This window comes from Manis pentadactyla, chromosome 9 (assembly GCF_030020395.1).
Source record: "Manis pentadactyla isolate mManPen7 chromosome 9, mManPen7.hap1, whole genome shotgun sequence".
Lineage (NCBI taxonomy): Eukaryota > Metazoa > Chordata > Mammalia > Pholidota > Manidae > Manis > Manis pentadactyla.
Genome location: NC_080027.1, coordinates 107632000 through 107658638, shown reverse-complemented (window position 1 = coordinate 107658638; position 26639 = coordinate 107632000). Strand labels below are relative to the sequence as shown.

Sequence of the window (26639 nt, the reverse complement as noted above, 5' to 3'; positions counted from 1 at the left end):
GCGTCCCACAGAAGTTGGGGCTTAGTGTTGTTGTTGTCATTTGTTTCCATATATTGCTGGATCTCCATTTTGATTTGGTCATTGATCCATTGATTATTTAGGAGCGTGTTGTTTAGCCTCCATGTGTTTGTGAGCCTTTTTGCTTTCTTTGAACAGTTTATTTCTAGTTTAATGCCTTTGTGGTCTGAAAAGTTGGTTGGTAGGATTTCAATCTTTTGGAATTTACTGAGGCTCTTTTTGTGTCCTAGTATGTGGTCTATTCTGGAGAATGTTCCATGTGCACTTGAGAAGAACGTGTATCCTGTTGCTTTTGGATGTAGAGTTCTGTAGATGTCTATTAGGTCCATCTGTTCTAGTGTGTTGTTCAGTGCCTCTGTGTCCTTACTTATTTTCTGTCTGGTGGATCTGTCCTTTGGAGTGAGTGGTGTGTTGAAGTCTCCTAGAATGAATGCATTGCATTCTATTTCCTCCTTTAGTTCTGTTAATATTTGTTTCAGGTATGTTGGTGCTCCTGTATTGGGTGCATATATATTTATAATGGTTATATCCTCTTGATGGACTGAGCCCTTTATCATTATGTAATGTCCTTCTTTGTCTTTTGTTACTTTCTTTATTTTGAAGTCTGTTTTGTCTGATACCAGAATTGCAACACCTGCTTTCTTCTCTTTGTTGTTTGCTTGAAATATCTTTTTCCATCCCTTGACTTTAAGTCTGTGCGCGTCTTTGGGTTTGAGGTGAGTCTCTTGTAAGCAGCATATGGATGGATCTTGCTTTTTTATCCATTCTATTACTCTGTGTCTTTTGATTGGTGCATTCAGTCCATTTACATTTAGGGTGATTATTGAAAGGTATGAATTTATTGCCATTGCAGGCTTTAAGTTTGTGGTTACCAAAGGTTTAGGGTTAGCTTCTTTACTGTCTTACTGTCTAACTTAACTCGCTTGTTGAGCTATTATAAACACAATCTGATGATTCTTTATTTCTCTCCCTTCTTATTCCTCCTCCTCCCTTCTTCATATGTTGGGTGTTTTGTTGTGTGCTCTTTTTAGGAGTGCTCCCATCTAGAGCAGTCCCTGTAGGATGCCCTGTAGAGGTGGTTTGTGGGAGGCAAATTCCCTCAACTTTTGCTTGTCTGGGAATTGTTTAATCCCTCCTTCGTATTTAAATGATATTCGTGCTGGATACAGTAGTCTTGGTTCGAGGCCCTTCTGTTTCATTGCATTAAGTATATCATGCCATTCTCTTCTGGCCTGTAGGGTTTCTGTTGAGAAGTCTGATGATAGCCTGATGGGTTTTCCTTTGTAGGTAACCTTTTTTTTCTCTCTGGCTGCTTGTAATACTTTGTCCTTGTCTTTGATCTTTGCCATTTTAATTATTATGTGTCTTGGTGTTGCCCTCCTTGGATCCCTTGTCATGGGAGTTCTGTGTACCTCTGTGGTCTGAGAGGCCATTTCTTCCCCTAGTTTGGGGAAATTTTCAGCAATTATTTCTTCAAAGACATTTTCTATCCCCTTTTCTCTCTCTACTTCTTCTGGAATGCCTATGATTCTTATATTATTTCTTTTATATTGATCACTCAGCTCTCTTAAAATTCTTTCATTCCTGGAGATCCTTTTATCTCTCTCTGCATCAGCTTCTCTGCGTTCCTGTTCTCTGTTTTCTAGTCCATTAATGGTCTCTTGCATCTCGTCCATTCTGTTTTGAAGTCCTTCCAGAGCTTGTTTTATTTCTGAATTCTCCTTCCTTAGTTCTTGCATATTTCTCTGCAAGTCCATCAGCATGGTTATGACTTTTGTTTTGAATTCTTTTTCAGGTAGACTGGCTAAATCTATCTCCCCAGATTCCTTCTCAGGGGAGGATGTAGCAGATGCTGAAGCTGTCTGGGTTAGTCTTGTCTGGATCATATTTTTTTGCCTTTTCATGTTGACAGGTGCTATTGACTGTCAGCTGGGAGGGCCAAAATTTTCACTTACTACTGGCCTTTCTTAACTGGGGCAACTGCGACCCCTAGTGGCTTGTGTTGGGTAATTGTGTGTAGACTGGGTCTTTGTGTCTTGCCTGGCCGGGAGGGAGAAATTTCCCTTTCTGTGGGCGGAATTTGTCTCAGGCTGCTTCTCTGCTTTCGCAGCGCCTGGTGGGGTGATGGATCGGGGTGCTGCTTGACTGTTTGCCTCCGTGAGGGGTCTCAGAGCTGTTGCCCAGGGGGTTAGTGCACCCGGTTTTCCCTGTAATTTCCAGCTGCTGTACTGTGACCTGGGTTGTTTCCGTCAAGCTGTTAAGTCCCTGTCCCTTTAAGACTTTCAAAAAGCCCCTGCTTTTCTTTGTCACAGGGGCATCAGCTTCAGCACCCGCTCAGAGGTCTTACTCCCTGTTCCCCCAGTATCCAGGGCCCCCTGGGCATGTACTGTGTCTGCGCTCTGGCCCGGATGGCTGGGGCTGGGTGTTCGGCAGTCCTGGGCTCCGTCTCCCTCCCGCTCTGCCTATTGTTCTCCCGCCGGGAGCTGGGGGGAGGGGCGCTCGGGTCCCACAGGCCGGGGCTTGTATCTTACCCCTTTCACCAGTCGCTGGGTTCTCGCTGGTGTAGCTGCAGTCTGGCCACTGTCCTGCGTCTTCTGGTCTCTCTTTTAGGGCTAGTTGTGTTTGATGTATTTTCAAAAGTATATATGTTTTTGGGAGGAGATTCCCACTGTCCTACTCACGCCGCCATGTTGGCTCCGCCTCCCTCCTTTGTGTAATAGTTTTAAGTAAATCTAGTGGAGAAAGTATCTTTACAATTAAACATTTTAAATAACTTTTCCCTGAAATCTTGTTGAATTATTATTTAGCAAACCAGATTTTTATAGATTTGTAGAAACAAACTTTATTAATTCCTAACAGAATATTTATGGTTTCCAAAACTTGGAGGTAATCAGGCTGTGATTACCAAAATACCAATGAATATTGAATCCTAAAGCAGCCTTTTGGTATGTAATTTAGTATATATAATGATTCCAGCCAAAATGTAGGGAAAAAAATGAAAGCTGCTTATAATCCAAGTGTGTTCTTTGTGAAAGAGTTGTATAAGGAAACTGCTTTCTTGGCCAGTGTTTGATACTAATCACAGATAAACATAACCACGTATACTGACAGTTGGTTATAAACTATGTAATTGTCAGAAGAATCACAATTATCAATGACAAAGGAAAGAACACTCCTTAAGCAACCAGAATGTGTGTCTAAAGTATTGGATACACAGCTCTTTGATCATGAATTTTAACCAGTAGCATTCCATATAATGCAAGTTATATTCCTTGACTAGTCATATCCAGTTTGACTTTTGAAAACTTACTGCAGGAGAATGTGCCTGCCTCATTTACATGAAAGAGAGATTTTTAACTGGCTAGCACACTACAGAAATCAGTTGCAATTATTAATAGAGACCATAAAATACTGCCCTGTAAATGTTTCCAGTAATAATCACAAATAATAACAACAAATAATTAAAAAATTCTGAAACTGAAACAGGAGTGTTATATAGTAAATAAATTTAATGAAAGAGTAGTTATATTTAGCCTCAGTTCATAATCTTAGACTCAAACCAGTAGTTTTTTTATTTTTTTATTTTTTTATTAAGGTATCATTGATAGACAGTCTTATGCTCAGGTTTCACATGAGCAACATTGTTACTACATTCCCGCCTATTATCAAGTCCCACCACATACCCCATTACAGCCATCAGCATAGTAAGATGCTATAGAGTCACTACTTGTCTTCTCTGTGCTATACTGCCTTCCCCATGCCCCCCACCCCCTATAGTATATGTGCTAGTTATAATATCCCTTAGTCCCCTTTTCCCTCCCTTCCTGCCCACCCTCCCCAGTCCCTTTCCCTTTGGTAACTGTTAGTCCGTTCTTGGCTTCTGTGAGTCTGCTGCTCTTTTGTTCCTTCAGTTTTTGCTTTGTTCTTATGCTCCACAGATGAGTGAAATCATTTGGTACTTATCTTTCTCCGCCTGGCTTATTTCACTGAGCATAATACCCTCTAGCTCCATCCATGTTATTGCAAATGTGAAAACAGTAGTTTTAATGGTTTAAGAATTTAGACATTCCATTATTTTCTTATTTTTGAGGCATCTTTCATATCCCTTACTTAATGTTTTGATGCAGTAGTTTTTTAGTAATAACATACTTAGGAAAATGACTATTAAATGTAATATATATCCTGTTTATCTTTTTGGTTTGTAACTTTTATCTCCTTAATTCTGAATATGAAGTTTTAAAAATAATATTTTTTTGTAGATGTCTTTTAAGTCACCGAATCTAGTTAAGCTTCAGTTCTGCCATTTGTAAAATGGGGATAATGCTAGTGCTTAACTAGTAGGAGTGTAAAGATTTGATGAGATAATATGTGTAAAGTGCAAGGCACCTAGTAGATGGTGAATAATGTAGACTCTCTGAGTTCAAATCCCAGTTCTGCTACTTTTTTGGTTGTATGACCTTATGAAAGTTATTTAATCCTTCTTAACCTCTTTGTTTAGTCCTCTTGAGTCTTTCTTTTCCAGAAAATGTAGCCTGTGTTTGCAGCTGAGTCATTTTCTCAGCGGGTTTCCTGCTCATAGAAATGTGGGGATCAAAAGGCCTGCTTTCATTTTGTACTGTCTCTGTTCTTTTCAGTTCCACCTGGCAATGTTTCTGCTAGTACAGCTTTTACAATAGAAGCTACAGCATTTTCATATGTATTTCCTGTGCTTATGTAAATGGAAAGAGAGAGGGAGAGAGAAATTAATGATACAGAAGAAAGGAGGAGAATAGCTAGAGCTGATACTGAGTTGGTGGTAGGGATTGGAGCTAGTGCACAAATGAAGGGATTTGCTAGAGAAAGGAGAACAGTTATTTGTTTATTATCACAGGAAGGAAGGGAGAGCTTATAGGTGCAAATAGATGCTGATGCTGTGGATGGATGTGGTGGTAATTCCTTGAAATTTTTTTATAATTGCTTTTAATTTTCTCATCTACTGAGAAAGGGCATGAAAAAAAATTAGGAAAATGAGAAGAGAGGAGAGAGCATGTAACTGTCAGAGAAGTGGGAGAATGAATGGAAAATAATAGTGGGATCACCAGGCAGAATTAAGGATTCACTTGAGGTTAAAGGTTGTTACTTGAAAGTGAGGGCAGTTGGGTTGTGTGCTTTTTTTCTCCAGCCATATTGATTTTAGGGTTAGGAGAATAAGGAGTTGAATTTAATCAGGCTTGTGATTTTGCAAAATATGTCCAAGTGAAAGTGATTATGATGATGGATCATGGAACTTAAAATGGGTAAGGACAAAAGAGGACTGTTAGGGGATAGGGAGAGTGAAAAGATAATCAGGTCAGTAGATTTGAGGTCCTGGTGAGATCAAATGTTGGTGGGAGTTCATATACTAGATGGAATGAGCTAGGAAGATAGACTTACTCAAAATGGGTGGCATGAAATTGAGATTGTTGAGAAGGGTACATTGTAGTATGTGGCTGAAATAGGATTACATTTAGTTTTTTGATCTTCACAGCAACCCTGTGATGTAGATAGTGCAAGGATCATTGTTCCCTTTTTACAGATGAAAAAACTGAAGCTCAGAGAGGTTGGACACTTTCCCCAAGGTCACAAAACTACTGTTAGCTACCTAGGGCTCAGGCTCTATTACTCTGATTCTCAGTACTCTCCTCTGCCATCCTGTGTCACTTACCTGAAAGTTAGTGACTTGTTATCATGTTTTGGAACCTAAGTGACAATCTGAATTTAAGACTTTTGAGAAATAATGGACGAAAGTATTTTCTTCTTTGGGAGTCTTCATAGACTAATTTTGAGGTAATGAAGGGAGTTATTTTAAGTAAAGTGTTAGAGGGAGTCATTGCTACTCTTATTATCTCGTGTGCTGTGCAGCGAGCGGAGTGCTGCGGCGTGCCGGGTGTGTGATGTCACGAGTGTTCCATGTGATACGTGTTATGCCTCTGGTAGGGTGCATGGTGTGTTGTATATGCGGAGTGTCTTGTGTCACATGAGGCGTTCATGTGGTGTTACTTAACTGATCTCTCTGAAAACACACCACACACACACACACACACACACACACACACACACACACACACTAGAGGCTTACATGTGACAGTTCTGTCTAAACTCCATTTTGTAGAAGGCCTTAAGGTGGGTGGGGGAAAGAACAAGTAAGAATGTACTGTTCTTTTCAGCCGCATGCCTGAACAGACAGCTGTGCTATTAGAATGTGTCTTCCCAAATCCATGTACATTCTTTACGGTGGCAATTTGCACTGCTGCAGATCTCTAGGAAAGGATAATTGGCTGTTGGGTGATGTCCATTTGGGATATGATGCTCCTCTCCCAATAAGATAGAAATTGTCTTGCTTTCTCTTTGTGGTCTAATATAATTTAGCTTTGTAGTGGGACGGGGGTAGGCTTCAAACAATTCTTTAAATGTGAAGGAAGAATAATGTAATTATAATTAAGTGTAATATGAACTAATAGTTACCATTTTTAATGTTTGCCAGTATAGAAAAATAGTATGCCTAAATTGCAGATTTTTTTCTTTTTTAAAAAATTGTTTTTAATTGTGGTAAAATATATACAACATAAAAATTTACCATCTAATCAGATACTTTTAATATACTCTAGTTTTGTTCATATAATATTCTGCTTAGAATGTGAGTAGTTTAGTTCCCTGTGGATGACCCTTATGCACTTGGGCCAGAGAAACTTCCGCTTTCCTCTCTGTTACCACTCCTCTGTGTCCTTCTACCTGCTACTGTATTGAAAATTTTTACCCCGCTAGAGTGGAGTCTGCTGACAGAATGGGAAGGTAGAGAAGTGGTAGATCTTAGCAGCTTATGTTTCCTCATACAATGTCTGTGAAACCTGAGGCACATCAGCTCCTTCTTTCCCTCTGGAGTCTTCATGCTAGCTCCTCAGGGTGACTGTATGGGAAAGCCTGATTTAGAGTATACAGTTCTGATCTTGTTACTTCCTTAACAGCTTTCATTGGTTTCTTACCATCTTCAGGATGAGGTCTGCACTCTAGCAGAGCATCCAAGGCTTTCATAATCTGGTTCCTGCCTGGTTTCATCATATATGCTCTCAAGGTTCCAGCCATACTAAAATACTTGGAGTTCTGTAAATATTGTCTGTTCCTGGCACATTGTAGCTTGTTCAGAAATACTTCTAGAAAGAATGAAAAAAATATATATATACATATATATATATATATATGTCAGTTGTACTTCTTTACAGGTGAACATGGCTAACTCTTGACATTCCTTAAGGACTCAGTCCAAGAATCCACTGTCAAGAGGCCTTTTCTGCTTTTGTATATATTTGTAGGTACTTTTGCTCTATGACCAAAACATTCAGGACACATCTCTGTATGTAATAACTGACTTACTTTTTTTGTATCTTCTGTTAGTATGTGAGGTTCTTGAGGTCTAAGGACCATGTCTTATTTACTTTAGTACTCCCTAGATCGTGGCCTACCTTTCATAGGCACTTTCTACTACAAAAAGCCTTTAGAGTAGCTGTTGCTCTTGTTTCCTAATGTTTACATTATATACTGTTATATATTGAATATTCCTGGCTTTTTAATTTAGTTTCTTTGCCTTCCCAAGGTAAAAATTGCTTAGACACTTGTGAAATAATCAGTATTTCATTGAGTATATGCCATGTCATAAATAGTATAATGTGATTTTCTATTGTGGGATTGGGATGTTGGGTAGGAAGATTAAAATTGCCATCTTCATCCTCATGTGGAAGAATTATATGAGCACTTCAAGTTGGACAAGATTATATAAGCTTTATCTTTCTAGATCAGTAAATACAAGTTTTCGTATTTTAAAATGGTGACTTATTAAATTGTTCCTACTTAAGATGTAACTATTGTTGAAGGCATTTGTTATTTCCTAACTTCTACTCTCTTTTATCAATGTAGCTTTTCTTTCATTGTCTTGATGTCAAAAGTTGTGTCATCTGGTTATTCCTCTGACTTAATGACTTAGTCAGTGGGTGATACATTATTTGTTCCTAAAAGAAGGCTTTATTTTAGATGTTCTTCCTTTTTAGAGTCCAGAATCTTAATCATTTTACTGTAAGCTTTGAGATTTTCAGTTCCTAATTTTAGTTGTGAAACCATTTAAGTGAAACAATAGTCAAGGAAACTATTAAGTATACCAAAAATGTCTTGGATCTTTTTTTTTTGACACGAATCTAAGTACAGCAATTGTGTGAAAACCCAAATTTATTTTGATTGTTTAAATTATTTTTTAAAATTAGGGCATGGGATTGAAGACATCTCTGATCACTTTTTTCCTTAGTGTAGGCCAACTCTTCCATACCAGAGCTACTTAACCTACAGTAGATCAGCTTATATAAGCCTGTATATCAGCTTATATAATTTTACTGTTTAAAATTTTTTTGTATTGTTATAAAATATATATAATATAAAGTTTACCATTTTATCCTTTTTAGGTGTACAGTTCAGTGGCATTAATTACAGTCACAATGCAACCATCACTACTACACTATTTCCAAACCTTTCTAACAGAAAATGTCACTAGTAGCAGTAGTCCTCACAGTACCTAGTAATCTCTCTAATCTACGTTCTGTGTCTATGAATTTGCCTGTTCTACATATTTGATATAAGTGTAATCATACAATATTTGTCTTTTTGTATCTAGTTTATTTCACTTAACATAATGAAATAATGTTTTCAGGGGTCACCATGTTGTGGCATGTATCAGAACTTCATTCTTTTTTGTGGCTGAATGATATTGTGTTGTATGTACCACACTTTGTTTTTCCATTCATTTCTTGATGGACACTTCGGCTCTTTGGCTGTTGGGAATAATGCTGCAGTGAACATTGGCATGTAAGTGTCTGAATCCTTGTTTTCAGTTCTTCTGTGGATAGGTCTGAGAGTGAATTGCTGGCCTTCTGATAATTTTATGTTTAGTGTTTTAAGGAACCACCAAATTGTTTTCCACAGGGGACACACCATTTTACATCCTTACCTGCAGTGTACTGGAGGTAATTCTACCTATATGTCTTTAACTAATAATGTACTGCCTTGGATGGGACTCTGAATCTCTTTTTGTATTTCAGGTACCTCATCCTTTAAAATGGAGCTTGAATTAGAGAATATATAAAGGTTCTCTAAAATTCTGTGACTGACATTAGAGTGATTTTCCATGTTTACATTTGTGGTTCTTTTGTCTTCTCCCCTTTTCTAAAAGAGCACTTTTACTATATATACAGTGGGAGGTAGAACTTCTGTATGCCTGCTGATACGAGTGTATTCAAGTCTTCAAATACTTTCTAATTGTTATTTGTTAGATATGAATCACTTTACAAAATTAGTTCATTGAAGACTCAGGTACATTGAAATATTATGAACTTTTGTTAATCTGTACTCTATGGCTGTAAAAATCATAATAGACAAAAGTTTACTTTTTGCACAGTTTATATCAGAAAAGGTTTTGCTACACACTGTTCTTATTAGTGATTATATTATACTTATGTATTTATAGTTAATGATTTATATATAAATATATGTCAGATAGAATAGCATAATAAAATACTTAACACAAGAAAACAAGTTACTTTTAAGAGTGTGGTGCCATTTGCATAAAGATAATTATCTCTAGATGTTTAATGGGAGCTCGAAATAAAGGGGAGAAAGAAATCAAGGATAACTGTAAGCTTAAGACCTGAAAGAAGAGTAGTTCTTTTTTTAAAATTAATTAATTAAGGCATCATTGATATACAATCTTATGAAGGTTTCACATGAACAGCATTGTGGTTTCAACATTCACCCATATTATCAAGTCCCCCCCGCCCACATCCCACTGCAGTCACTGTCCATCAGCGTAGTAAGATGCTATAGAGTCATTACTTGTCTTCTCCGTGATGCCCTGCCTTCCCTGTTACCTACCTGTATTGTTACTGCAAATTATAGTGCCCCTTTAATCCCCTTCTCCCTCTCTTCCCAGCCCCTTCCCTTTGGTAACCACTAGTTCCTTCTTGGAGTCTGTGAGTCTGCTCCTCTTTTGTTCAAGAAGAGTAGTTCTTATAATGAAAAATGGAAATTTTGAAATAGAAGAATACTTAGTTGATATATGAGCAAGAATTTTAACATAATACAAGCTTTAATACAGCTATTAATTTTCAGTAGAATTTTGACATGTTGGAACTTGAACCATTTATTGCCAAAATTTGTTTTTCATTCTGTGTAATATCCCTGATGACACATATACGTATACACACACACAAATTTACACAAACATACATGCATATTTACATAGCACCTCAATTACATAACCAGAAAGTATTACACATACAATGAGTAGGGAATCCAAAGTCCTGGGTTTTGTGTTATGGGCATACTTTTAGAAGGTCATGACACCCCATTAGACCATCATGGGTTAAGGAAAATAAGTTTTAGTAGGAATTTTTCCCTTGGCAACTGATGACTGAACAGGGAGAACACTATGAGTCATCCTTTTTCTCTGACCAAAAGCCATTTTTAAACTGGTTATGTAGCCTGTTAATATACAGTCAACCCCAGCTTTGCAGGAAAAGGGCCACCATTTATACTTACAGTATAATTTTACACATTGATTTTAGCGCTTCTGTTTTCTATATAGCCCCTGAAAATAAGATTTGTGAAAGAGGTAGTTTTAGCCTATTCTCGCCACTCCCAGTGTATACACTCAGTAATTGCTATTAAATGAAATGAATGAATTGTTACTAAATCCACGGTTCCTTCTCCTGTTATTTGGATTTCAGTGAATAAGGAAGGAAACAGTGGTAGCAATTGATTGCCTTTAGTTCCAGGGCAAGATAATCCAGAGCCCAACAGTCTCCCTGAGGATGACTGTAATTGGAAGGGAATGGTATGTCATGGCTATTCTTGGAACTTGAGTTGGCTGTTTCTGTACTTCTTTGGCAGAAGCCAGAGGGCTGGGTTGGATCTCAAGGCATCTTTGGAATAACCAAGATGCTTAGTGTAGCAGCCCAGCTTGCAGTCAGTGCCCAGTCCTCTTATGGTGTTTGTTGTTTTATCTCTTACAGTGTTTTAAATCTTGTTTTCCTTGTCAGTAACAGAAACCTGCTCCTCACTAGTCCCATGTATTCCCATAAGCTAGGGTATACAATTAAAACTTATTTTTCCTATTGATATACTCCTAAGTTTAGCTCATCAGTTTTACTTCTAAAAAATACTCAATTGCTTTTATTTTCATTAGGATAAAAAAAATGTAGGAACACCGAAAACTAAACCTAGTTGATGTTAGTAACAGCCTTTTTACTTTTGCTTTCTTGAATAGCACTTGAGTTCCCCAGATATTTGCCTTCATTTCCAAAGTATGATTCTCTTGGAATTTTAATAACTCTTTATGTATATAGTTAAAAAGGAGTGATGAGTAATTTTTATCAGTTTCTTACAACCTCTTTGGATTGTAAAGACTATGGTAAAAATTTATCTACCCTGTAGTCTCCTTACTAATTTGTTTCATCATTCCCTTTCATCAGCCTTTGTGTTTTACTGCCCAGGGCATGAGCTCACATTCCCATTTATCAGACTTGAAGACAGTTGCATACCAGACAGTAGTAAAACTTCGTAGGGTATCTGTCTGCTATGAGACTAAAATTAAGAGCTAGATATTTATTCCTTAAGGACATCCATTCAAAGAGAGTAGTTCCCCCTTCCCATCTCACTTCTCAAGTAGCTCATTTATTTTCTTTAGCTGTAGCTTCAAACTTGTCTGTTCTAATATTCTAAATAAGCCACCAAATATTTACTAGGCTTTTACTATTATGAAACCTTCTTGGCAATGGAAATCTGTTCTCTATAGGTCCCAGTGACTTTGGTGGCTTTTCTTTTCTCAGATTGGACAGGGAACAGATGGCAAATTCAAGGGGTCCAGGGAATAGGGTAAAGGAGCTAGCTGAACATCTGTTGGCCTGGTCTAACATCCTGTCCCTTGTTATTCTCTCTCTCTCTTGCTTTGGCAACCCTGACTTCCTGTTACTTCTGTGGCCATGGACGTTTTCTACCTTGCCTATCTGCCTAAAACAAAAACAAAGAAATAAAAAAACCAATCTCATCTTTTTTCCTGTTCTTGAAATAAAAAGTGCTCTAAAAAATTTCATAGGGAGTAACAAAAGCTAAAGACTAAGAGGAGGTCATGGGGATAATCTCTTTTATATTTCTCCACCATTTCCTTTTTGCTTAGAACCATTAGAAAAGTTGAGGGGTATTAAAAAGTTGTGGAAGATTTTAAATCTATACTCTGGACTGAATGAGTGAATATTCATGTGTGTGTGTGTGTATTTTAAAGTAAACAAATTTTCAGGTATACATACAAGTGTAGGGGATTTCAGTGAGGAATATCAAAGAAGAACTATAGTACTGGGAAGGCATTGGGTTATTATGTGTCTGCAGCTGTAGGGGCTGGGGTAAATTGCTCATTCCTTGATCCAAGATGAGGCAGTAGGAATTGGGGGAATAATAGGTACCTAGCGCACTCAGGGGAGAGGAGGAGGGAAAGTCAGAGGGAGACAAAGGAAAAGAATCTGTTAGGAGGGAAGGGCGGCTCTGCAGCTGCTGCCTTTAAGGCATATGTGTAGGTCAGTATATTAAAAAAGGAATTTTTTCTTCTTTACATAAAGTTTGTTATGCACACAATAAGGGGAAACCATAATAAAAATGCTAGTTTACCAATGTATATGAAACTTTTTTTTTTCTTGCAAGTAATAATATCATGCCTCAGGGTCTTTTTGAGAGGGTGTTATTGTAATTTATACTTTTTAAAAAACATTTGTTTTGCCTTTATATAGTCACATATCCAGTTACTGATTAAGTGTTATTCTTTTTCAGTTTGAATTAGTATCCAGATAAGAATGATTTACCAAATGATATATTTAGTAATTGATGTAATTAGTAATATATCTAATGGATTTGATGTGTATCTCAAATCTGTTGATTTGTTTAACTCGATGTTGTTTTGCACAAAGGGTTAGTATTTCTAAAAGCCATTAAAGTCCTTCGTAGCCTTAAAATATGTTGCTGTGTTACTCTAATTGTATTAGCTGTTTCTTAGCACATGCTTTCAAAATATTTCTTGATGGTTTTGGGAGAATGCATATGGAAAATTTTTTAAATTAAAACTTTTCTATATAACCTAAGATTTTTCAATGCTTTCTAAATGTCCAGATGGGCCTTATTATATTCTTATTTTGCAATGTAAAATTCTCCATAATACTCTGGGTGGATATTTGTCTGACCCTGTTAATTTAGTATCTTCAGAAAAGATTTGCTTGCTTTTTGGCCAGAGTTAAACAGAGTGAGCCCGTATGTATTTTCTAGGGTTAGTACAGGCATTATGGCACGATTTGAGGGACACCAACAGTGTCTCTCTGCCTACTTGTTAATGCCTAAAATTCTTATTTTGGGGGAATTTATCTATTTATTTATTTTTATTTGGTATCATTAATATACAATCACAGGAGTGGGGGAATTTATTTTTAACTGTGTAACTATTAAGATGTAAATATTACTATGGGGGAAGTGTGGGATTCAGTGCTGTTACTTGTGCATTAAGATCTTTGTAGGAGTTGAATTCTAAAGCACTAGAGCACACTTGTTCTACAGACCTTTCCTGGAGGAATAAAGACCTTTAGCTTTGGTGTAACAAATTGAATCTGTTCTCTTCACCCTATTAGCATCCTCTAATCAAAAAGAAAATCATTTCAGCCCTTTATAGAAAGATTGACTTGGGACAGTCTGCATGTACATTCATGTACATGTGCAAACTGAGAGTAATAGTATCATGAGGGGTTAAAGTTAAAGTCCTTGGGAAATAAAGGGACACATTCCACAAGACAGGTACGGAAAGGAAAGTGCCTGTCCATCAAGGCCTTCTTCACTGTTTTCTCCAGGACAAGACCTGATTAAGGAGTTACTATTCTTCAAGTGTAGCATATACTAACTTTTAATTATAGTCTTTGCTATTTGATAATGTTGATAATCTATTAGTTATTACTTTTAAGGAGATTTAATTTGCTTTTTACTTTGCCAGGGATTATTTCAAGTTAGAACTCCGTGATTTGTTTTAGTGAGGAGAAAAGTGTTCATGGTCTCTGTTGGGATTTTTGTAATCTTTTTTTCGAAGAAATATAGCAACAATAAGAAACATCTGTGACTAATGGTAGGTAAGTTTGATTTTATTATTTTTTAGAAATGAGAATGTTATGCAAGGCATTGCTGGGTACATGAAAACATGACCATGAAAACTCATTCTTTGATGTTTCACAGAATTCTATTCAGAATTTTGTTTCTATTTCTTTGTACTTGGTGTAACATAATTAAGTACATGTACTTTATTTCATAACAGTGTAAAACAAACTTACTTTAATCAAATCTCTTAGACATTAAGCTCCTTGAGCGCTGTCTCTAGCTTTCATCTTTGTATCTCCCATAATATCTAGTTAACAGTAAAACTCTGCTGTAAGTAGTCCAAAATGTCGTTGGTTGTTAAGAAATTGGTAAAATTATCAATATTGTTCTATGCAATGGCCAGTAGTTACATAGCCAGTCACTAATCATTTTATATCACAACTATAATCCCTTGAACAGAGTAGTTCAAAAATTTTTTGAGTATTTATTTGTTGGTATTAATGCTAATGCAGATTAAGTTCCCACCTTCCATTTAATTTTTTTGTTATTCTCAAATACAACTATGTTGGGGATTTGTATTGTGTATTTTTTAGAGAAAGAAAGGAATTATTTAATGTTTGATCTTAATGACAAAGAATCTACCTTTGTAACCAGGTTTTTCTGTAGAGTTGGATAGAATTAAAACTATATTCTTAAATAATTGAACAAGAACTACTTTAGTTTATTTCCTATATTTGACTTTCCCTGCTTATGTTTTTCATAACCGTTTAAAGTTTTTGATGCTTCTCCCAATGGTGGTGTGCTTGGTGTTTTGAGAAAGACTGGTTAAAACCCTTTTGTGTGCAAAAGGGTTTATTCTTGTTTGTAATATACTTCTAGATTTTCATTTCGCTTTGCTCTTTAGACGTGATATTTATTGAAGTTTTACTTTGTGGAAAATTAACGCAAGCAGAAAATGGGAGAAAATTTTAACTCAGAATTCTTTTCATACTATGCAGTATAACCAAGCAAATCGATTTAAAGATAAGACTAGTTTCCAGATGAAATTAGTCTTTATCATCCTCGGTGAGTATTGTGGAGAGACTTAAATCTTGACTTCAGGGGATTGTGAATCAAAAGCTGTATTAACCCTTCATTGTTGATTTACTTGAATTATTAATTGGCCCACAGAGTTGATTTTACTATTGCTTATTGGATATTTTTGACATTATGAACATTACTAAATGAACTAGAATTTGGCTGAAAATTTTAAGCTTTAGTAACTGGACTAGTAAGTCATGCTACTTGGTGTTATATAGCAATGTTCTTCAAACATTTTTGTTCACATACTTCCTAATAGAACTTCTAAAACATTTAGGTGAGAAGAGAATGTGACTGTAAAAGGATAGCGCAAGGGAGATGTATCTGTTTTGTATCTTGTGCAGACAGGTGGTGATTACATGAATCTATGTATGTAATAAAATTCGAAGAACTGTACACCAAAAGAAAGAAAATAGCTGTCTACTCTCTTGTACATGTTTTGGGTGACATCTAAAAACTTTTTTTATCAGAAGTTTAATGACAAATTATATAGTGTTTGGTGTGTTATAAAAAATTGACATTTTAAAGTATAACTGTACATCATTTAAAAGAATATATCCAGGAATCTAAAAACCATGGTGATTTATTACTATTATCCATTTAAGAGAGTACATAAATAGGATTTTTATTTAATAGCTGAAAGTTGTAAATTATTCCTGTTCTGTTTTTAGATTTATATTTCTATTCCACTTCCCTTATAGAATTTTATCCTAAATTTATTGTAATAATATCCTGTATTTTTATTGATTACCCAAATACCATTTCCTAATTCTCTATACCTAAGTAATAGGTATATAAATTGAAATTAGGTTTTTTTTTTAGTTTTTTGTGTTTAAAAATTTTTATGATTGATTTAGGGTTTTTAAACTTATTAACATATAATTAAACAATATAAATATATATTTTTTGATAATCAAAAGTAAAATTTATTGTAAGTGCATTATATCAGCTATTGCTGCAAAAATGCTATGTAATAAACTAAAATTTTCAGTGGCTTAAAACTTTTTTTTTTCCTCATGAGTTTGGATGAGCTGAGATTTGGGTGATCTTGGCTAAAAGCTTGACTGGGTTCCAGGCTCACATGTGCTCAGCATGTCTCATAATCTTTTCATGGAGATGGTGAAAAACACACACACATGAAGCCTGTTGAGGCCCCAATTCAAAACCAGCATGGTCACATGACCACACCCAGTATCAATGGGGCAGGGAAACATACCTTGCCTGTTCTAGGGGTAGGTGATTATAAAGTCTTTTGGCCAAGGAGATAGATGTGTAATTCTATGCCAGGAAGGACCTCAAGACTTGGGAACAATAATCTGACCTATACTGTGCATCATTTAATGAGATGTGGGGTTTGTTTTTTCCTTTTTCTTTTTGTCTCCATGGATATTTACTACAATGAGATACCTAAATTGAGATCTGAAACAGTGGGAGTTAGCCAGGCAAAGTGGGGGTGGGAACAACGGGCAGAAAATACTTGGAGTTGAGGGGACAGTATTTGCCAAAATAAAAGAGGGTTTGGGAAAAACTGCAGCCTTGAGTATGTTCAAAGCATAGGGCAAGAGGTCAGGTGTTCATCCAAAAGAGAAGCAGGAGAGTAAGGTTGAGATCACTGCCAAAGAGCCTTTAATGCTGTGTGAAGGATATTAGACTTTAACTGGAATGCAGTGGAGAAATCATTGGGATGTTTTAAACAGTAGTGATGTGGTACAGTTTCTTGTGCTCTAGAAAAAAAAAATCATCTTTGCAATTTGTGCGTATTAGATTGATATTAGATAAGACTAGAGGCTGAGAGACCAGAGTGAGGAGACTGTTGCAAAAATCCAGGTGAAGAATGAAAGTAGCCTAAATCAGGTAGTGGAGTTAGGGTTGGAAAGATGTTGAGCCACAGAGAACTAATTTGAACTGTTTTCAGCCAATGAGTACATTGGTCACATTCTCTCATTTGTATGTAATTTGAATGTTAAAATAAGGACAGTTTTTCAATTAACATATGTCTTCAACCTTTGATTTTATAAAACAGTGAATGTTCGCAGTGTATGTTAAAAATGATCTGTAAATAATAGTAAAGTTTAATACAAATGCCAATTACTAATATTATGCAGGATGTTCTTTGAATTCCTTGGGAAATAATTAATTAAATGTTGTTTTATTGAGGTTCAAGAAACTTTTTAACTGTTATTTCTAACCTGTGTATTCTAAACTGTGTATTCTAACCTGTTTCCTCGTTTAACTATTTGTGCCTTCCCCCATAATCCAGAAAATTCAAAATACTTATTTGTCTGAAAGAAAAACTCCTGAAATTGTTACTGCTCTTAGTAACTAACTATTAATTGCCAGCAAGATAAATCTGAACTTCTTGGGATGGTATTCAAAGTTCTCCAAGATTTGAACTTTGTTTACCTCTCCTGTGTTAATTTTCTTAATAATTTTATGCACATACCCCCTCTGCACAAAAACAAACCACAGGGCTGTAATCAATTTTTTTTCCATTTTCCAGAATGTCTTATGCAGTTTGCCATGATTAATTGCCCTTTACTTGGAATGCCTTCATCCTCATTGCCTTTACCTACTTTAGATGTTAGATGTTTGGTATAAAAATGACTTGTTGAGTAGCGATGTGGAGCATCTTTTCATGTGTCTGTTGGCCATCTGAATTTCTTCTTTGGAGAACTGTCTGTTCAGCTCCTCTGCCCATTTTTTAATTGGATTGTTTGCTTTTTGTTTGTTAAGGTGCGTGAGCTCTTTATATATTTTGGATGTCAAGCCTTTATCGGATCTGTCATTTATGAATATATTCTCCCATACTGTAGGGTACCTTTTTGTTCTGTTGATGGTGTCTTTTGCTGTACAGAAGCTTTTCAGCTTGATATAGTCCCACTTGTTCATTTTTGCTTTTGTTTCCCTTGCCCGGGGAGATAATGTTCATGAAGAAGTCGCTCATGTTTATGTCCAAGAGATTTTGGCCTATGTTTTTTTCTAGGAGTTTTATGGTTTCATGACTTACATTCAGTAATAACAAAATAAATAAATAGATAGATAGATATATAAATAGATCGACAAATAAATAAATAAATAAATGAAATAAAATAAAATACTATCTATGTCAAAGAAAAAAAAATGACTTGTGTGTCTTTAAACTGGGGGGTGTTATATGAGGGTCAGATTTTATCTTTCCAGTTTACTGATGTACCCCTTAGTGCATGTTATAGTGCTTGGCACAAAGTGGATGTTCAATAAATATTTGAATAATTAATAATTGATGAATTATTATCGAGAGGCATTTTAGAATTTTTTGTAGATTGAGTTATTTTGTTTATGTGTGCACAGTACTCATTCATATTTCATGAACAGGAAAGTGTGTGTGTGTGTGTGTGTGTGTGTGTGTGTGTGTGTGTGTGTGTGTGTGTAAGCAGTTGTTACATGCATCCATAGTCATAGTCAAACAGCTGAGTGCTTGGGTTACAGAGGATTGTATTGTAGATCCTTAGGAATGATCTAGTTTTATTCATGAGTCCCTCCCTACAAATGTCAGCTCTGAGCTTGCATTGAAGTCATCGTACCAGGTGCTAGCTACATTAACTTTGGGAATTCCATGAGAGAAAGAGGATTGGCACATTCCTTTCATCCCTGAGATATTTCATTATCTTTTGCCTAAATGACATATGCAATGCTGTGTTTTTGTGAAGAGACAAAGGTTTTGGAATGCTCAATTCCACAGATTTTATGTTTTTAGGAAGGATCTTACTTTCCTTTAAACATATGTTAACAATGCTGAACTGAACAGAAGGGTATTTATATCTAAAATAAGTATGGAAATTTTAGATTCTTAAGCTGCAAATTCTCATGTGTAGGTATTGTTAAAATTTAGTGTTTTGTGAAGTGTTATTTATGGCATGACTTCTTATTATTTTCATATACCTGGTGTGAAAGTGTGCTTTAATCCATTTTTTGCCTTTTTTTCTCTTAATTTTTTAAATTATACTGTAAAATTTACTTTTGTTGTGCAGTTTTATGAATTTTAATCCCTATAGATTCATGTAACCCCACAACCAGCAAAATTACATCATCCCCAAAAACTTTGTGTAATCCCTCGGTGATCACATCTCCTCACCTCCCCCGACCCCATCCCCTAACTCTACCCCAACCTCTAACCCCTGGCAATCACTGATGGGTTCTCTATCCTGCAGTTTTGTCTTTTCAGGAATGTCATATGGAGCTGTACAGTATGTAATCTTTTGAGACTGGCTTCTATTGGAAATACAGCATAATGCCTTTGAGATCCATCCAAACTGTGTGTATCAGTAGTTCACTCCTTTTTTTTCAGTTGCTGAGTAGTATCATTCCTGTTTTTATTGACTCAGCATTTCCCCCCAAATTCCACTGTATAGATGCACCACAGTTAATCCATTCATCTGTTGAAGGGCACTTAGGTTGTTTCTAGTTTGGGGCACTTATGAATAAAGCTGTCATAAACATTTCTGTACAGGTTTTTTGTGAAAATAAGTTTTTATTTCTCCAGGGTAAATACTTGTGAGTGGGATTGCTGGCTCATTGGTAAGTATATGTTTTACTTGTTAAGAAACTGCCAAACTGTTTTCCAGAGTGGCTGTATCATTTTGCACTCCCTCTAGATGTATGAGAGTTCAGTTGGTCAGCATCCTTGTCAGCACTTGATATTGCCAGTGTTTTTTCTATTAGCCATTCTAATAAGCATGTATTAGTATCTCATTGTGGTTTTAATGTGCACTTTCTTAATGGCTGCAGATGTTCAACATCTTTTCATGTCATATGGAGCCATACAGTATGTAATCTTTTGAGACTGGCTTCTGTTGTGTTCTCTTCCCTCCCCTTTCTACATTCTCTACATATTTTCATATGCCTATTTGCCATTCCATAACCTCTTTGGTAAAGTGTCTGTTCAAGTCCTTTGCTTGTTTTTTTAGTGGGTGGGTTGTTTTCTTAGTGTCTCAACCCATTTTTGTTTGTCCTTTGTATATCCTCATTAAGTAACGTTTCTTGTTCTCATCACTTTTCTTATTATTTTGTTTAAAGACAGTGTCATAGGACTACAGAGACACCAGCAGCCAGTTTTAAATGTGGGTAACTGTATATAAGTCAGCTTGTGATCTTGGATAAATTATTTACCTGACAGGATTATTATTAAAATTAAGTAATTTTAACTGATGTATATGAAGTGCTTGGCACATAGCTGTATCTAAACCTTTCTACTCCCCCTCAATCCATATTTCAGTGATGCCCTGGACTACTAATCTTTTGAGATTTTCTCTGAGAAGAGACTGAGAAAAGGAATCTGGGAGACGCTACACACTGTAGCTGCCTTTTGGAGGGCTACTGTGAACATGAGTATACCAATGGCTCTAATAAATTAGATGTTTGTTTGTTGTAGAACTTCTTTTATTCAGCATCTTCCAATCCTGTTTAACTGGAATACTTGGCCTGTGATATCTACTTAATTGACTTTTATAGAACACAGTTTGGGAAATTTTGACAGCATTTTACCCCAAATAGTGTGCCACATGATAAATATTCATTATTTATCCAATACATAGATGCATGATTTCATTTAGTTTTTAAGTCTTGAAATAGGCATTTTAAAAATGTATTAACTCCTATCTTGAAATGGGTTATATAGCTTATCATATCCTTCTCTTTTAAAAAATGTTCTCCATTTATGACTCTTTGTCCTTATTTCTAAGGAAGTTCTAGGCAGGGGTTTGAAGGTTTGATTCTGAGACCAATAGCATCAGTATAACCAATGGGTGATATTAGAAATGCATGCTTTTGGGTCTCACCCCAAGTCATCTGAATCAAACTCAGAATGAGGCCTATAATCTGTGTTTCCCAACAGGTCCTTCAGTTGATTCTTGTGTGTGAAGTTGGAGAACCCACTCTCGGGAGTCATTCAATTTTGGGTTTTGTTAGCTGAGCAGCAAAATCTGAGAAGAGAAGATTCAGATATCTGGGTCTGACTAGCATTAAACAGAACAGCTTTTTGTACTTATCTGTTGATGTTGAAAGACTATAAATAAACACGTTAGAACACTAATAAAGCAGGTTGGCTCATTTGATTGCCTTTGGCAGTAGTTTTCCAGTTGCGGGTTGTGAAATCAATTCAGTGGGAAGCCTCCAGCAGCCGAGATTGTAGAAAGGGAAGGGAAGGAGAACATAAGAATTTATCACATGTAGTAAAAATATGTATTATGATTCTGTTTCATTTGCACGTATTTGTACATAAGGTCCCACTATCACATATTTTTCTTTACTGTGGATTAGGGGTTGGGGACATAAAAGGAGTAGCAGATAAATTGTAGAGGAAGGAACGTTGGATACGATGTCTGGAAACTTGGATTTGAGTTCCTCTGTTATGAATTTTGTCAAAGCCCTATGCATATATCATAGGGTTGCTGTAAAGATTAAATCAGTGGTACTCAACTGGGGGTGATTTGCCCTCTTGGGGACATTTGACAACCTTTTGAGACATTTTTGGTTGTCACAATTGGGGATAGGGTGTTACTGTCATTTAGTGGGAAGAGGCTAAGGATGCTGCTAAACATCCACAGCATGCAGGACAGCTCCCCAAACAGAATTATCTGGCCCAAATGTCAGTAGGGTCAGTTACAAACTGTGGATTAAATGATAACATTTAAAAATTGTAAATTTTCATATAAGGTACATAATATTTATTATATTAAGATAATTTAAAGATTTTTAAAAGATTTATGTCTCAGTATTATCTTTCAAAGATGATTTTTATCATGAAGTAGCATATAGGGAATATAAAGGAAATTGGAGCAAATTTGTAAGATCTTGTGTAAGTTATTTACCTGACAGAATTATTACAAGAATTAGATAATTTGATATGTACTTATTAGATACATGTCCCAAAAGCCTGGTATTCTACTTAAATAGTGTTTGATATATAAAAATGGTGCAGATGATAGAGTATTTGTATAAAAGTGATTTTGTATCAAAACAAGAAGCTTCAGAGAAGCTTGTATTTAAACACAGTATATTACTTTAATCCAGGTTATTTGACAGATTAATGTAGTTCTGTGTTTGTCTATGTTAGCCAAATATAAAGAATGTAGTTGCCTATGGCTTTTAATCAGAATTCCAGGCTGCAAGGTAATGATAATCAGTTAAAGAAACAAGCAGAAATGGCAAATTTTGAAGGGATAGTCAAACTTCCCACCGTATTTGCTAGCTTTTTCTTAAGCCTATTAATCTCTTAAACTCATGGTCAGAAAAACAAGAAAGCACCTGAACCAGAAATCCCATCATAAACAGTTGTTGCTAATAATTTATGAAAGAATCTGTCAGTACATTTGAGCCAGTATCTTGTCTAGGACTACTTACCTACCACTCCTTCAGCAGCAAGATATGATAATTTTCCTGTGCCCTGTGACTTTCTACCATGCATACCTTACTTGTGGAGAAGGAAGGGGTAAGCATAGACCCACTGTATGATTGGAAAATTAACTGATCTTGGACCTCAGATTCTAAGGATTCCAAATAAAAAAAATTATCTGTATTTCAAATATGCATTTTACCCACATTAAATTGAAATCAGCTTTCATTCCAAACATCCAGTGTAATCTGCTAGTTAGAAAAAAGCAGAAACTTCATTGTTAAGGTCTGAGGGTGGAGGTTGGTATACATTCCTTCTATTCATCCTTTTCATCTTCATCAACCAAATATCCAGTGTTTTGTACAGCCCTTACTTCATATCACTGCTTTAAGATCTTTACATACAATAATATTTTCTTTTTGTGCCACTTCTATAAGAGTAAATACTATTATTCTGCCCATTTCTGGATGATGAAACTGAGGCACAGAAATGTTAACTTGATGAAGGTTACACAGTTACTGAGTGGTAGAACTAGGATTCACACTCAGGGAATCTGGCTCCAGAGTCTATGCTCTTAACTACCATGCTCCATTGCCTATTTATATTCATATAACAGTTGACTTGCAGGGTGGTTATAATTAAATCACACTTCATGTGCCTAACACTTCACATGTGTTAGGTATTCAATAAATGAAATATTATCATATATTCTTATTAAACACAACTAGAAAGAGTCGGCAAAGCATGACTTTTAAACATTTCTTTAAAAAAACTAGAAATTATATATCTAAATCAGAAATGCATACTTAAAAATTTTTTTCCACCTAATGAGAATAGCAGTTATATTGAGATGATCTTTTTTTTTTTTTTGCCTTTGTTCTCTTAACCCGGTGTATTATATTGATTGATTTTTTTGTATGTTGAACCAACCTTGAATTCCTGGGATAAATCCCACTTGGTATGGTATGTAGTCCTTTTAATATGCTCCTGGATTTGGTTTGCTGGTGATTTATTGACTTTTGCATCTATATTTATAAGAGATAACTGTTGTATAGTTTTCTTGTGGTATCTTTGTCTGGCTTTATCTTTTCTTGAATTCATTCTCCACCCTCTGTGCCCTCATTATGGAAGAGGCTTTATTTTATTCAATTATTTCTGTCCTAGGTCAGAGGTCAATTTCACTGCATAACTGCAGAAAGTCAAAACAATCAGGTGATTGTGGGGGCTCTTAAGATATTCTGGGTTTTGACAGTTCAGGGTAAATGATCCCTAGCATAGGATATTTAATAAGGCACATACACTTTGCAATACTGTTATGGTTCTTTTGAGCCCTACTGTTAATAGGGTGGCTTCACTTGTTTTCAGAGTTATTAATAGCCCTTGATTTCAAGGCTTATGATTTCCAGAGGCAGAACTTCAGACCTACTCCAAAATTCTCTCTTCATTATAACAAGTGGTCTGTTCATCAAGAAATGGGATAATGATATTTATTGGTATTAAGGTGAAAGTTAGTGGTAATATATGTAAAGTGGTCTGGTTTACTTAAGGAAGCACTCAACAACCGTGACATGTTAATTTTCTCCCATCTTCTGTTTTCTAAATTGCTCCCAATTGGTGTGATGCTCAAAAGACCAGAATATAAGTTTTGCTCCTTTGGGGTTAGGATAACATTGTTTTTTTCTACCTCTTACTTATTCTTACCTATTTCATATTCCTTTTCCTCAAAATCAGGTTCAGCATTCAGGTGGAGTTCTGATGTCTGATGTGCTTTCTTTTTTAGTCTACCTATACATGTTACTAGTGAGCATAATATTTTGCCCGTTTACCATCAAGATAGGATCAGTGGCAATGAGGGAAAACTGAAAGGGAATACTGAAATTACTCATACTTCTGGGGTAAACACCAAAGCTATTCCTTTCTTGACCTGGGTCAAGCTATCCTAGTAAAAAAACTCTTCTAACTTGTGCCCTTAAGGATTCTGCATTTTTATCTTTTGGATACCTCTAAAGTATTCTTCCTTTTTCTTTTTCTTAACGCTGTACAGCTCTCACCTGATACTTAGACTAGTGGCCTGGAAAGACATTAGTGGTGGTGGTGGTAAAGCAGAGTTTTTGTATTTTGCTGCCCTTTGATTTTTACCCCGCATTGTAAATTAAGCCAGTGCTAATAGTGAACCTTACTATATAAGTCATAGTACACATAGTCATGTGAATATGTAGTATTCACATAGTACTTATTTGTAGTACTGTGTATTCAGTTTGGTACACATCTAGTACAAGTAACTTCAGTGGAGAGCTTTATTAAAAGATATATGTCATTAAAAATTTTCAGTAATTTTGTAATTTCAGTGGTAGTCTTATTTTAAGGTAGAGAGAGTTCAGCAGTGAAATCACAGGAATTGAATCCTGGGCATGTTTTTATAGATTTGAACAGAAATTATATATTAACACGAGCCTGAAACCAAAAGAATTTTGTAATTTGAAATATGTTTTTTTTCTTCTTACCTGTAATGCTTATGTTGTAAGGAGGATTCTATTGCTTGGGACATCCAGAAGCTGCTGAAAATAAGGGTAATGAATAAAGTCTTTGTTTCTCTTAGTTAAGGCAATTGGAAATACCTGAGCCAGCAGGCAATACCTTGCAGTCAGGAACCAAGTGCAGGGAGTGTAATACACATAGACATGCCTCTTCATAGATAATGGAGAACTAGTTCCACAGGTCTGAAACAGGAAAAATAATCTTTAAAAATTTTGAACACCACGTGACAGGATTGTTATATTAATAAGTTACCTGCAGAGCAGTGACAGGTGTCCTAATGGATAGGATTATACAACCTTTAGTACTTCTAGAAATATTTCCTAATGAATACCCACATGTACATTACTTGTGTGAGATGTTTCTGAGATGATCCATACATTAAGGGGAGACTTTTGTTCAGGCTTTATTTGAGGACAAATCAAAAGTAAAGGCACAGTCTATTCCATTTTGGTCTAAATTTCAAAAAAAGAGATGGAAGTTGTCCAGCTAATTAGAGAATTTTTTGGATCATTCTAAGTTCTGACTTGACCTGTACAAATTTTAAAAACTTTTCTCTGGAAAAATTTGTGATTGCTGCTGAGAGTAAATGGCAGAAATCTCCAGTTTCCTTTGATAGAATGGACTGGTTGGTAAGACATGTATATTGTTCTAATTAGTCTTTTAGGTTTGACTCTTAAAATGTCACGGTATGTATAGACAGATGAATCAAGGTCATTCCACTTGGGGAGTCTTGACTGTCCTCAAATTCTTCTCCAGAAGTAAGGGAAGGACTTCTACCAGTTGTTTTTGTACCACTCTGTATTGAATGAGAGAGGCAGCCCAGAATAGTGAAAGGAGCATGTGCTTTGGAGTTAGACAAGACCTAGAGTTTTGAATACTAGTTTCACCAACTAGCTCTGGAAATTGAAAGTTACTTCTCTGAGCATGTATACATTGGTAATAATGATGACTATACTTTAGGACCATAGGTAGTATTACAAATTATAATATATAAATTAACCTGTGTAAAGTGTCTGGTACATAATATGTGCTCCAAAAGTCATGGGTATTATTGTAATCATACTATAGAGAGAGCTAAAATTGCTTTGAGTCATTTTTAATTTTCATGGAAACCTTGTGCTTGTGGAGATTTGTGAACACTAGTTAACAAGTACTTGAGTGCCTCCTGTGTACAAGGTACAGTGAGTGATTAATACAGAAGAAAATTAATGGCCATATTGTCAAATGCAAACAGCTGTCTGTTTAGAGTCTTATCTGCAGATGGGTAGGTGACTCCCAAATGGAAATGGAAATATTACTGTCTCACAATAACTCTTAGAACATAGATGAATTCCTAAGTCTCATCCTGTGTCACCACTTATACAAGATTCTCTTTCAAGAATGACATCTGCACACAGAACTAAGAAAGGCAGGGTAGCACTTTCTTTTATCAACTAGAGTATTGGCCTCAAACCCCATT

The 26639-nt window shown here is 35.8% G+C and overlaps 1 protein-coding gene across 4 annotated transcripts in view; it reads left to right on the top strand.

The window, feature by feature from the left end:
- The window catches only part of ABL2 (ABL proto-oncogene 2, non-receptor tyrosine kinase), a 132726-nt gene that overhangs the window by 39277 nt on the left and 66810 nt on the right, over nucleotides 1-26639 (top strand). The window contains exon 2 of one of the 4 annotated variants that reach the window (XM_036916788.2): nucleotides 19793-19827. The exons of the other annotated variants lie outside the window; for them this stretch is intronic. The gene's annotated coding sequence lies outside the window, so the exon portion shown is untranslated. The remainder of the gene's footprint in view (nucleotides 1-19792; nucleotides 19828-26639) is intronic. 4 annotated transcript variants of the gene reach the window in all.